This window comes from Dermacentor albipictus, chromosome 1 (genome assembly GCF_038994185.2).
Source record: "Dermacentor albipictus isolate Rhodes 1998 colony chromosome 1, USDA_Dalb.pri_finalv2, whole genome shotgun sequence".
NCBI lineage: Eukaryota > Metazoa > Arthropoda > Arachnida > Ixodida > Ixodidae > Dermacentor > Dermacentor albipictus.
This window is the reverse complement of record NC_091821.1, coordinates 250,408,065-250,421,215: the sequence shown is the minus strand read 5'-3', so window position 1 is coordinate 250,421,215 and position 13,151 is coordinate 250,408,065.

The window sequence follows — 13,151 nt, the reverse complement described above, 5'->3', positions numbered from 1 at the left end:
GCTAGAGAGCCGTCATCGTCGACTGACCCCATTCGGAGGTACTTTCACGTTTTGGTGACCTATAACGTCAAAGCGCGACGCCTCGCTGCTGTGACGCGCCTCTTGAACTGTATAACGCGAAATAACAGCGATAGGAGGTATGCCGTTCCTTACGTCAGGTCTGCTTGCTCGGGCTTAGCCAATCAACGTGCAGTGAAGGCGACTTCTCTGAAAGTGATGCATCCAAAACACGGACCGGGAGTGTATGATATCAAGTGCGAGCACTCGGCTCGAGTTCCCAGCGCTTACACATCGGCCTCTCATTGCTTCCATGCGTTCAGTGCATTCTGCATGCACACACGCAGAGCCAGAACAGCCAGCGGCACGACTTGACTCGGAACGCAACGTAGAACGCAGGAATTAGCCTCTGCGACTGTTAATTCTGACAAGTTCGTACGGGTTGATATAGTTGGACAGCCTGGCTACCTCTAGAAAGAACGGCATTTAGAAGGCGCCTGCTTTTAATGCAAGCTCGTGTGCGTGTTTGAATTTTGTTTTCTTTCTTTTCTTTCTTTGCTACTGCTGCAGGCAGGCAGGTAGTGAACTGCATTAAGGTCCTGAGGAGCGACTCCGAAATCCCCTAACGAGGGACGAGCCGCTGCGGGCCACTCCCACGTCGGGACGGGCACGACGTGCTTGACCGCCGCGGGCCCTCTACCGGCAAATATTTCAGAAAATTTTCTGTATCGCGAATCAAGAAACATCTTGATGCTTCCGCTGTACGTGCGCAACGTCCAAGCTTCATGATCCCAAATACTGGGTTCAGCTGCACGCTTTTCGCATACTCTCGCCTTGCAACACCAGACTTGAGTCGCATTTTATGTTCAGGCAGGCCTAAAGATATCTCCCTCGTCCTCCCGTTGTTCCCTGTGTGTCTCATTTCGAGAGAGCAACCGCGGCTGAAAAATGTCCCTTACGAAGCCGCGATAAATTTCGGAGGCCCACGCCATCCAGTGCGCAAAGCGTCGGCTCGGCGAAACGGCCGGTATACCGACGGAGAAGGGCGCGTTCCGGTCGCGCGACGGCTTCCTTGTCGGCACACGACGAAGGGGAAAAGGGAAAAGTGTGCCGCGCCGCGCGACTCTGTGTCTGGGCCAACTCACGGCGCAGACGACGGCCGACCCGGCAGCGCTCTCCTCTGCGCGGGGGAGGGGATTCGATTATTCGACCGGAGAGGGGGCCCCCTACGGCGGCGCTCGGAAATCAAGTTGGAAATCCCCACGGGAACGCAGTCTAGCGGACCCCTTTCCCTTCTTCGAGCCCCTACTCGTCGAAGTGGCAGTGCCGTCGCCCGCCCGAAAACACGCGGGGCACCTGCCAATCGATGGCGCCGCGGTGCCAAAAGGGGGTCCGCGCTCCCGCCGGGCACCATGCAACCCCAGGGCCGTCCCTCCCTCCTCTTCCCGCCGGCGCCGACAGAAAGCACCCTCGCCCAACGTGGTGCGCAACATGAGGGACCACGAAGAGCCGAAGCCGCGGGTTGGCCAATCCGCGCGCCGATCGGCTCGACCTAAAGGCCGTGCTCCGCTTCGGCTTAGGGCCCGGCGGAAGAACACGAGAGCGTGCGCCTGCGCGCGCCCTGAGTCTTCGGTGAAAAGCATTAGCCCACATTTTCGGTTCAACCTGAGTGGAGGCTTTCGCGACCTACCGATCGAATCGGTGTGCGCACCGGTTCGTGTGGAGGCGGAAGGCACAAAAATTAGAGCCCTTCCATTATGTGAGGATGGAAGACCAGCGAAGCTGTTTAGCGCACGACACAGCGGCGACTCAGAATACAGAACAAAGGTACGAACACATTTTGTTATCCTAACCTGCGGTGATCGTGGCGATATAGGTACGCACCCACATTCTGGATGTATGGAAACAACTTCGCGTATCGCCTTTGTTATTAAATGTGTCCGTCACGTAAGAAAACGAATGGTTCATACCCCTTTAAGCAATGGCTAATACCCCCGTAAACGCGGCCCCATTACGGCGACAGACAGACAGACAGACAATGAACTTTATTTGATCCTGAGGAGCTTCAGCGGAGGCCCCTATCAGGGACCCGCGGAAGCCGCTGGCCGCGTCCAAGTCGGGGCAGGAACGCCGTGATGTTCCGCCCTTTCTCGGGCCCTCTGGATTGCCTCTAGTTGGCGACAGAAGTGAATTTTACGCTGGAATGATGAGCGGCAACGGAGCCAGCTGTGGGAGGACGACGAAGCTCGAGCCATTGCTGATGATGATAGTTTTTTGCACGACGGAGCCAGCTGTGCAAGAAGACGACGACGAACGCGCGAGCAGTGGCAATAGCGCGTTTGCGCAGTTAGGACCGAAAAATGTTTAACAGTCCTTTTTGAAAAATTTGTACAAAACATTTTTATTTTTTGCCGCGAAGCTCTCTATGGCTAGGATCTGGAAAAAAAATGCGTCCGTGATGTTGCCAAAAACAAATCATCATGTTGCCCGATCCTGGTGCAGAAAGGGTCTAAGCTTAATGGCACATATCCGGTGTGGGCTCGGGTACCTGTAACGCGCCCTTGAACTACCCTTGTCACACGTGGGAACCAAGAAGGTACCAGGCACAAGGGTAAGAACAGATGTTTTTGAAAAAATGTTTTATACAACTTTTTAAAAACGTCTCTTTAAAAAATTCTCGGCGGCAACCGCGCAAACCCGCTCGCGTGTTCGTCGTAAAAAAAGTTAAATAAATAGAAATAAATAAAAGGAAATAAAAAATAAAAGGATAAAAATGAAAAAAACACTAAAAAAATAAAAAGACGAAACAAATATCAAATTTGTGATGTTGACAATGTGAGCGGTGAACGCGTTTGCCCAAATACTACTCTATGACGATGCGTGTCGAAACGTCAGTGTATATGTATAAAGTGAAAAAAAAAAGATAAAGAAATACGAAAAATACAAGAAAGAGACAAAAATCAACAGAATGAAAGAAAAGAAAAAGAAGGAAATACAAGAAATATTAAAAGAAAGACGAAACAAACAACGAAGTTATGTGCTTGTGCATTTATTCAACCAATATAGCATAACCGCCATATAGAACTCAATATAGCTATTGAGCAATACAGATACGCTGACCTTCCACCTTCACACCGTGGGAGGGCTCTGAAATTTCAAAAAACATCTGTTCTTAACCCTGTGCCTGGGACCTCTTTGGGTCCCACGTGTGACAAGGGTAGTTCAAGGGCGCGTTACAGGTCCCGGAGCGCACACCGGGTATGTGCCATTGGTCTTGGACCCTTTCTGCACTAGATCTGCAGGACTTCATTAAAGTTTTGCCATACCATACCAGGATCGGCCAAAATGATTATTTGTGTTTTGGCAACATCTCGGACACATTTCTTTCCAGATCCTAGCCATCGACAGCTTCGCCGTAAAAAAAATCAAGTCATGCGCCCTCGTGTGCAACCTGTCCGAGGATCCCTTCATCTATTTTGAGGTGAGACAGTGATGCGTTGGTTGCTGACTTATAGGCGCTAACACACACGTCACAGGCTGACGTAAACTCGGTGCAGTCGCCGGGGAGGTATCTGCCATGGATCGCATTAGCTTTCTATGAAGGTATGAAGGCAAATCGAAAGTGTGCAAAAGGGGATAATTCTGTACATATGCTCCCCTTAGGCTTACTGAGCAGATTCCTCCTCTGAACTTCGTGGATGGCCACTGCCTTTGCTATCGCCGCTCTATAGCTGCGCTCATGAACAGGAACCGGTCACCCAAACAGCATTCAAACGCCGACTCCAACACCTTCGTCAATTCGACCTCAGATTCTCTCACTAGTTAAGTGAGATCTATGTACTACATGCCATTACTCTTTCCGTTCTCCATTTTCGTTGTTCCTCTTTCCTTTCTTTTTCTTCTTTTTTTTCTCGCTCCTTGCTGTCTGCTGCCTTTTGGACCTTCTGGTTATTAGGACCAGTCAAGTTGCTTTTGTAGTAACTTTATTCCTAATGCCTTGGCACTTTGTACCACTTGTTTTTATGAATAAATGTATATTATTAAAAAAAATTATCTGCGTTGCCGGCATGATGCCGCTGTCAACAAGCAAAGCTTTCGACAATGTCACATTTTTGCCTTGCGAACGTGAGTGCGTGCCAGGATGATTCAATGAACATCGCAGGTAATGCGCTGTCAGTGATAAGCGCTACTTATACCTCTCACTTCTTTTACATGCGAGTGAATTAAGGCTTACCAAACATGCATCTGGTGCACTAGCGACGCCTTCACATGGGGCAAAATTATCGCTGTTATACAGGAGGTTCGGGTGAGTTAACTTTACTTATTTAAGCGGACGTACACAGTAATGTCCACATACAGCAGTGACTTCACTGAAATGTAAAAAAAAAAGAAACGCAGGGTGTCCTATATTAAATTTTCGGTTATATAGTCAGGCGTCCACCGGCGAAGAAATATAAGCCCGTTGTTGTCGATGCTCAACTCAAAAACTTCAATTATGCCGCTGTGCTACTTCTCTCACAAGATTGTTTACTTTCACGCAATTAGCATCTTTTTTGTCTAATGGTTGCACAGCTACAGGGCCATATATACACGCACATTCGGAGCTCACTGCAGTCTAACAAGCATCCGCTGTAAACCTGTACAACCTAAGTTTAGAAAATGCCTAGCTGTGGCCATTATCTGAAGAATGTTGTCATTGGGAAAATAGGAAACTAGTCACCCAGTGTAGGATAGCCAACCGGGTGCAGTCGTGGTTTACATCCCTGCCCTTTATCATTTTCGCTCGCCTTCTCTCTCTCTATCTCTAAAAAAAAATGGGAGGCAATCGTTTATTGGACAGTTTTGTGCTTGCAGATATTGTTTACCTGTCATCCATACGACATACGAATGGACCCTCATGTAGGACACTTCAGCACAAAAAAAGGACAGTTGAAACGAGACATCATACTGAAATGATTCTTACTTTAAATGTATCATAATGTGATAGACAGAGTTGTTCATACCTATGTGCTCACAATATTTATCTGCGTGGTATGACTAAAGCTAAATTCGAATTGAATGAGTTCAAAGTGGCCAGTTCCTCAATCAGAGAGAGAGACAAATGGACAGCGTGCCCCAAGCTTTCAACGTTTTTTTTCATATCTGTCCATCCTGGTCTAATCGTGCCCATCCTGCCCATCCATCTTGGGCACGTCTCTGCATAAGTGCCGTCGGATTTTTTCATCCATCGACAACCGCCCGTCGATTTACGTTGACGAAGCAAAAGGTAGCGCACTCGTTGACGACCGCGCTGCCTTTGCCATTATTTTGCCGCACCATTCTGATTACTTTTGACATGACCGGCAAAGTGCCGCATCGTTTGATTGATTGATTGATTGATTGATTGATTGATTGATTGATTGATTGATTGATTGATTGATTGATTGATTGATTGATTGATTGATTGATTGATTGATTGATTGATTGATTGATTGATTGATTGATTGATTAGAGCTTCGCTGGTGGAAGGCTTCGATAAGAGTTTGACCATGTAGTAACATGCCCCTGAATCTCTGGGCACAGGTTTGTTAACAATATCTGCCTCTCAGAATGCAGCTGAGCCTGAAATCGAACGACCAACCTCCTAACGCCTTATCTGGCAGGTTTTATAAATTTTTGCTGCTCTGGACAAGTGCGAAGGCACGAAAGAACTGTCCATTTTGTTCCAGAGCGCGCTCAGTGGAATCCTTGCCGTGGCTCGTTCTCACACGAGTCACCGTTCGAAAACACCACAGCATCGCGTCCCGCGTGTTCCACAGCAGCTCCTCCAGAACTTTCAGAAAACAGTGAGTCGAGCTTCAACCACCATGAATGGCTCATTTCTCTGCGCTTCCAGAAAAAGCAACTCGAGGTCTCTTACGCCACGTTACCTTCCGCATCGACAGCCAGTATGGGGAAAATTGCAGCTCTCGAGTAACGTATCGATCAGCACCAAACCGGGGCGTCCTGCCTAGCTTTACTCGTTTCTTTCCTTTCCATCGTGTTCGCATTGTGACTGGTGTGATCGGAGCTGTATCGACCGGTAATGGCGACGTGTCTCCCGCAGGCCGAACGCCTTGGAGGAGGTTCCCTGCATACGGGCTCTGAAGGACCAGATCAGCGCGCAATTTTCGAGGAAGGCACTTTGGTCTCTCTTCTTTTTTTCGTTATTTTCTTGCAAGTTGCGGCTGGCTTTGTCTCGCGAGTTTGACGGGGCGCAGCCGTGGCTTTCACCCGAGACGGACGGACTTACGAAACCGTATTCGCTCAAAGAGCTTCATGCGTTGAGCAAGAACTATAATTGAAGGAACCGTTGGCAGCGGCAGGAAGTTTGCACCATAACGAAACTGCCAAAGAGCGCTTTTTTAAAATAATATTTTGAGCGTGGGACAATAAATCAGGCGGCCTGCTATCTCGCCATTGTGTCGTCGTGTGTCAGTGCTCTTAAAGCTACTGATTAAAAAAATAACGCACAACTGCCAATCAGCGGCTTCTAACTGCGAAAACACAGAATGCAGAGTGAACGTGCCTTTTCAGTGCAGGAACCCAACGCACAAATCACCTTCATATGCATTTGACACTGATGAGCGCGCCTACTTTCACTATAGTCAAAAAAAAAGAGAGGAGAAAAAGAAAAGTAGCAGATAAGTCAACATGGCAGCGGCACTGCTTGAGAGAACTTGAGCAACCACCGCGACGTGCTGCGTGCACTAGCCCATTCCAGCTTGCAAATCCCGCACACGCACGTCTTCAACGAGGTGAAAATGGTCGGGAGAAATCTGGCAATTTTGTTCATCCCACGGAGCCGACAGCGCACGGTCGTTAGCGCGTCTGATTACCCTAACCCGACTCCCCTCCCCGCTCAGCCCTATTTCAATTTGGATATTACCGGTTTTCTTTTTCAATAAACAGTACCTACAGAGCTGATGGGCCAGAAAAGTGGCGCTGAAAAGCCGCTCAAATATGTGACGCGCGTGCACGTAATCTTAACGATTATAGTTCTTTTTTTTTTCATAAAGCAAAGGACCAGTTTGTGTAACTAGGCAGGGATTAATTAACTCACCAGAGAATCCATTTAAACTTTTCGTGCCAGAGATGGGAACGACACGAGTGTCAGCCGAGCGTCTGTCACGTCGAGGGACTATACAAACTGCCTCTTTGAGCGAACCAGCAATACGGCTGGGGTTTGCATCTTTCGGGTGTACGCACAGGCCTTGATTCCATGCAAGTGCGTTCAAGACTGAAACACATTGTTGGGATTGCCGGTACACGTATGCAGCCAAGCTACTTGATTTCCATTGCAAGTGCCAGTGGCTGCCGTTCTCTTCGTTTCTCACAGGGGACGTTACCGCAGAAACCGCTATTTCTAGGGCTTCTACGGCTGAAAATTAATTCTGGGGCCATATCTGATTATGAGGCACGCGGTAATTGGGGAAAGAGCCCGTGGCGTAATGGTTACAGTAGCTTGAGGTCCTCTGTTCGAGCCCGGCCGTTGGACACTTATATATATATATATATATATACAGTGCCTCGAGCGGCCAGTCGCGCGGCAATTTTGCGTGTATTTGCGGGCTGTTTCCACGCTCGGATAAACACCTTGATATAGCACGGACTGAGCAACAGAAAGCTGTGTGGGGAGTTTTTTATGTTACTCTACAATTTTCTCACTGACACGTTTAATCTGACTATAATATTTGAGAAGTTGATTAATTAATTAAGCCATATTGTGTAATTAGGGGGAATGCAAAAACATTATCTGAGTATCTCGAAGCGACGGCAAACAACGTTACCTTGGTTCTGTCCAGCTACGTGGCATTTGCATATTTTAAAAGTTTGGCTCAAGCTACGTGAACACCCTGTATGCAGTATATACATATTTGAGCCACTAGACGCATGTGTTTCTTGCGAAGGCCAACATATGACGCCCTGAAAATATAAATGCTTTGTAAATTATCAAACATAAGTTAACTTTCATAAAACCAAATCCATAATGTGGTTGTTCCAAAAAATGCCATTATTTAAGGTTGCCTGTTTGGCTTATTTTTTAAGAAAATGGCCACAACGGTCAGGTACATGCACGCATAATCTCTCAGATTGCGTGACGCAGTCTGGCACCGCAATCTTGAACGGTGGAACAGCACAACTAAAACGTTTGCTCAATCAGTTCTCTCAAAGTCTGCCCCCTAAAAAACTAAACATTTCGCCTATATGTCAAGCCTGAATTTTATGTTCCTTTATATCAACAAGAAACTCACTCATTACGAAAAACCCAAGCGTCTAGAAATTCCGTGACGTAGGGGTGACATGACGAACGACAAAAAAAGAAGGCTGGCTCTCCCGTAATCGAGAGTAGATAGATGTAAGTATGAAATGGCAACCGGCAAAGCAGATCGCTTGGAGATCCTACTAGCTGCAATCTCAAAATGGGTGTAGCGCCTGTTCGAAACTGCACACCACACCGCACCACACCATGCCATACTGTGCACTGGTCCATACGGACACTGCCCAGCTAGACGAAGAAAACTGGCTGCAGGCGGCACGACAGGCAGCGAAAGACGCCAGGCACACAGAGTGCACTGCCAAGCTAGAAGAAGAGAAGGGCCTGAAGGAGGCGCCACGCAGCGTGGCGCCATCTCTCGAGGCGACGCAAAACCCCCGCGGCGGAACTCACGGACCGCTGGCATTCAAAAGAGTACAGGCAACCCAGTCTCAGCGCCAAATGATGACAATGAAGTGTTTGGTGCCCTGTAGCTGCCTTTTGAACGTCGCTATAAGAAATGACAAATAAAACTTGGGCGTACTAGAAGTTACAGCTTGAGTGATATTCTGAACAAACATTAGAAAGAAGTCGGAAGCAACAGTTTTTTTAAAACTTGTTTGGGCAGTAACTAGCGTATGTAATGCGGTCCTGTAGAAAGGGTTGGGGGTCAGGGACCGCAATTCCCTAAGTTTTGACTGGTTGCTTAGATAATCTCGTTTTGTTCTCGTTACTTGCTCGGATGTTCTCGTTTGAGTGCCCGGATAACGGCTCCGGCTTTTGGCTCAAGGTCACTTGAAGGTCGCCGACAACTGGAGTAAAAGCATTTGATGCTTTAAAAAAGCGATACAAAAATCAATGGAGAGAAGAAGGTCGAGCACAGCAGCACAGAGACGACAGAGGAGCAAATAAAAAAGTAATCGAAAGAAGAGGCAAAGTTTACAAAAAAGGACACAGAAAAGGATACGTGGTGCCCGTATTTTCCTTTCATTCTACATTCTTTTCGCCCTTCGTCACAGGCTCGAGGCAAGCGTCCTCCCCATTATCTCCACAGTAGGCCACTCGGCGCAGCGGACGATAAGAAAAAAAAGAAAGAGAAATGAAATGGATCTTTACAAAATGCGTATTTTGTAAGCGCACTCTTTCCACCTACATTATTCAATTCTTATCATCAACCGCGCTCAGTTGGCGATCCCGACGATAGCGGGGCTGTGGCTTCGTCACTGGCTCGCACGAAGCCGTGTCCACGCTGTCGCCAAGATCGGCCACTCGGCGTGACTGATGTTGAGAATATGCGCTTACAAAATACGGCCCCTGCGCCGCTACCTCGGTCGTCGTGCATCGGTATCAAAAGCAGCACTCGACGCACACCGACGATGCTAGTTTTCGCAACGGGTCTTATATATAAAAGGGTACGAATGCGAGCTAGTTGGCGCGAAACCATCGGTGAAAAAAACCGCGCAAAATAAATACGGATACGGGAGGACCACAGGACAAGCGCTGAATACACCCCCGTTCAATACACATAGCGGGTTTTGTAAGTGATCGAAGATAGCCCAATCGAGTGCACGTTCTTCACGGTTATCGCGAGCGGCCCGGCGGTTCTCTCGCTCTCTTTGTACGGCGGAGGCGCTTGTTCCTCTTCTCTCTCCTACGCAGCGCCACCCCTCCCCCAGCAGCCGAGGTCAGACGCCGTCTGGGGCGCCCGCCGCGGCTGGCCAGCGCCCAAGCAAGCGGTCCCCGGCTCTCGTGGGCCGAGCGCCCCGCGCGAGAGGACGCGGCAGCGCGAAGCCTTCTCCTCAGCGATGCGCTTTGCTCTGCATGCAGCCAGCCGAGGCTCTGCGACAGCACGAGCTCCGTTGAGGCAGAGCACCCCGCCATTGTGGTGGAAAACAATTGCCGATTCGTCGGAACGGCGCGGCGCGAAAACAGTGCCATGAGCGCAAACGTTTTTCTTTTTCTGTTTCCTTTCTTCCTTTCTTTCTTTCTTTCTTTCTTTCTTTCTTTCTTTCTTTCTTTCTTTCTTTCTTTCTTTATTTCTTTCTCTTTTCGCGCTCGCGACATCCAGGGAGGCACGATAAATCTTCGTCGGGCGAAATAGTGAAGGGTGACGCGAGTGAATGAGTGGTCAATGTGCTGTGCACTTCAATGACATGCATTTTTTTTTTCTACCAATTCGTGCACGTGCCCCGCTTTTTTGCCGGGTTCTTTCTCCACGTGAAGCCAGCATGTGCCTCGGGCTGGAGTCTTCGCGCAAGAGCTATTTGCATCCAAGAGGAAGGCTGATTGAACATGCATGCATGCGGAAAAACATCGGTCTGATTTGACGGTCATTGAGGTCCACGTGCTTTCATTTGTTTTGTTTCTTTGGCATAATTCAGGCGTGCCCCGTAAAGCGCAGGATAAAACCAAACGAAAAAGAAAACGCTCTTTTTTATTTTAACTATTTCAGAAACCGCCTGCACCTGCAACCACCGTCTCGTGTACGATGATCTTGCATCTTCAAAGAATTTATATTTCAGCCCCACGCTTTCCAAGCAGGTGCCGAACTCACAAAGCTTTTCCTTCGTAAGTGCTATTTGCCATTGGCCGGCTGCCTTCGGTAATATGTCCAGCATCAGCATTGGCTGAAAATTTCTCTCGCGAAGTTTTCTAGCGTTAGAGAAAATTTTATGCAGTCCTGATGCTAGGCAAGGCACCCGGCCAGTGGCAAATAGCACTTACGAAGTAAAAGCTTTGTGAATTCGGCCCCAGAACTTCTTAGGCACAGTTTTTTTTTCCTTTCTTTTTCTTTCGTGCTTTTTCTTTCCTTTTTTTTCTTTGTTTGCGAGGAACATTTTTGAGATGAATATGTTGTCGACAGATGCGCTTGAGCACGACGCAAGGACTTATTTTAACGCCGCCAATAAGCAAACGCTTTCCTGTAATGGTATATTTTTTAAACATATAGTGTATCTGTGTTTGTGTGTGTTGTTTTATGAGAATTACCTAAGTCAGGAAATCGTCGTGATGGCCGGTGCCATCTGTATACATGGGGACTGATAAATGAAAGAACGCCGAATAAAAGGTTCAAGAAAATCAGCTGGTCATTTTGACTGGCGGCCCATGAGAGAGTGAGATATGAGACGTTGCAAGGTTGACCATGCATGGACTATTTGAGTGTCTCAGTTTATTTCAAACGAAAGACGGCGTAAACGAGCGCGATGAGTGCGTTCGACAGCCGGACGTCTCAAAGCGCAGCTGCAACATGTTTTAGACTTGCAGCCAATTGAGTAAGAATAAAATGAATGTGCTTAAAATAACTCTTTTTGGTACGAAATAACTATCCGCTAATGGATTCAGGATACCTCCATTAGAAACAGTAATGAACAGGATACAGAAACTCCTCCTATAACTAGCGATGAGGTCAGAAGGGCCTTGCAAGACATGACACGAGGAAGAGCGGCAGGAGAAAATGGAATAACAGTCGATTTAATCGAAAATGGAGGAGACATAATGCTTGGAAAACTGGCGGCTCTTCATAGGACGTGTCTATCGACTGCAAGGGTCCCAGAAAACTGGAAGATTGCAAACATAACACTAATCCACAAAAAGGGAGGCGTTAAAAAATTGAAAACTATAGGCCTATTAGCTTACGCCCAGTATTATATAAAATATTTACCAAATAATCTCCAATAGAATAAGGGCAACATCGGACTTTAATCAACCAAAGGCACAGGCTGGCTTCAGGAATGGATACTCTGCAATGGATCACATCCATGTCATTAATCAGGTTATCGAGAAATCCGCAGAGTACAATAAGCCTCTCTATATGGCTTTCATAGATTACGAAAAGTCATTTAATTGAGTAGAGATACCAGCAGTCATAGAGGCACTACGTAATCAAGGAGTACAGAATGCTTACGTAAATACCTTGGAAAATATCTACAGATGTTCTACAGCCACCCTAATTCTACACAAGAAAAGCAGGAAGATGCCTATAAAGAAGGGGGTCAGACAGGGAGACACAATCTCTAAAATGCTATTCACTGCGTGCTTAGAAGAAGTATTCAAGCTATTAAACTGGGAAGGCTTGGGAGTAAAGATCGACGGCGAATAGCTCAACAACCTTCGGTTTGCCGATGACATTGTTCCATTCAGCAACAACGCAGACGAGTTACAACAAATGATTGAGGACCTTAACAGAGAGATTGTAAGAGTGGGGTTGAAGATTAATATGCAGAAGACAAAGACAATGATGAACAGCTGGGCAAGGGAACAAGAGTTCAGGATCGTCCGTCAGCCTCTAGAGTCTGTGAAGTAGTACGTTTACCTAGGTCAATTAATCAGAGCGAACCCTGATCATGAGAAGGAAATTCATGAACGAATAAAAATAGGTTGGATCACATACGGCAGACATTGTCAGCTCCTGACTGGAAGCTTACCATTATCATTGAATAGGCTTGTATACGCCTCGTGCACCGCCTATAGAGGCGCCACTGACAGCCACCTAGCGGACGCTTCCAGCAGTACACGCGGGAGCAGTAGCAGGCGACAGCCCTTTGCAGCAAGAATGGCTGAAGTTCGCGGCTGCGATTCCTCCTTTGTTCGGGTGCCAGGCTGCTTCCTCTGGGGTGACAGCTGTAGGGAAGATGCTGACCTCTGTGCGAGCGGGTATGAACACGATGTTACCGGTGTTTGGGACAACATGGTCCACATACGTACAAGGTGTGTCCCGCAGACAAACGCCATGAACCCCGTGTACATGACGTGGAGCTCATGTTCAATAGCCGATAAATTTTGTTGAGTGATGCGATCTCTCCATTGTTTTTTTTTATTCTACCCTTGCCGTAATGCTGCTTCTGTACCTGAATAATAGGCACCCGTCGTTAGTGCAGAC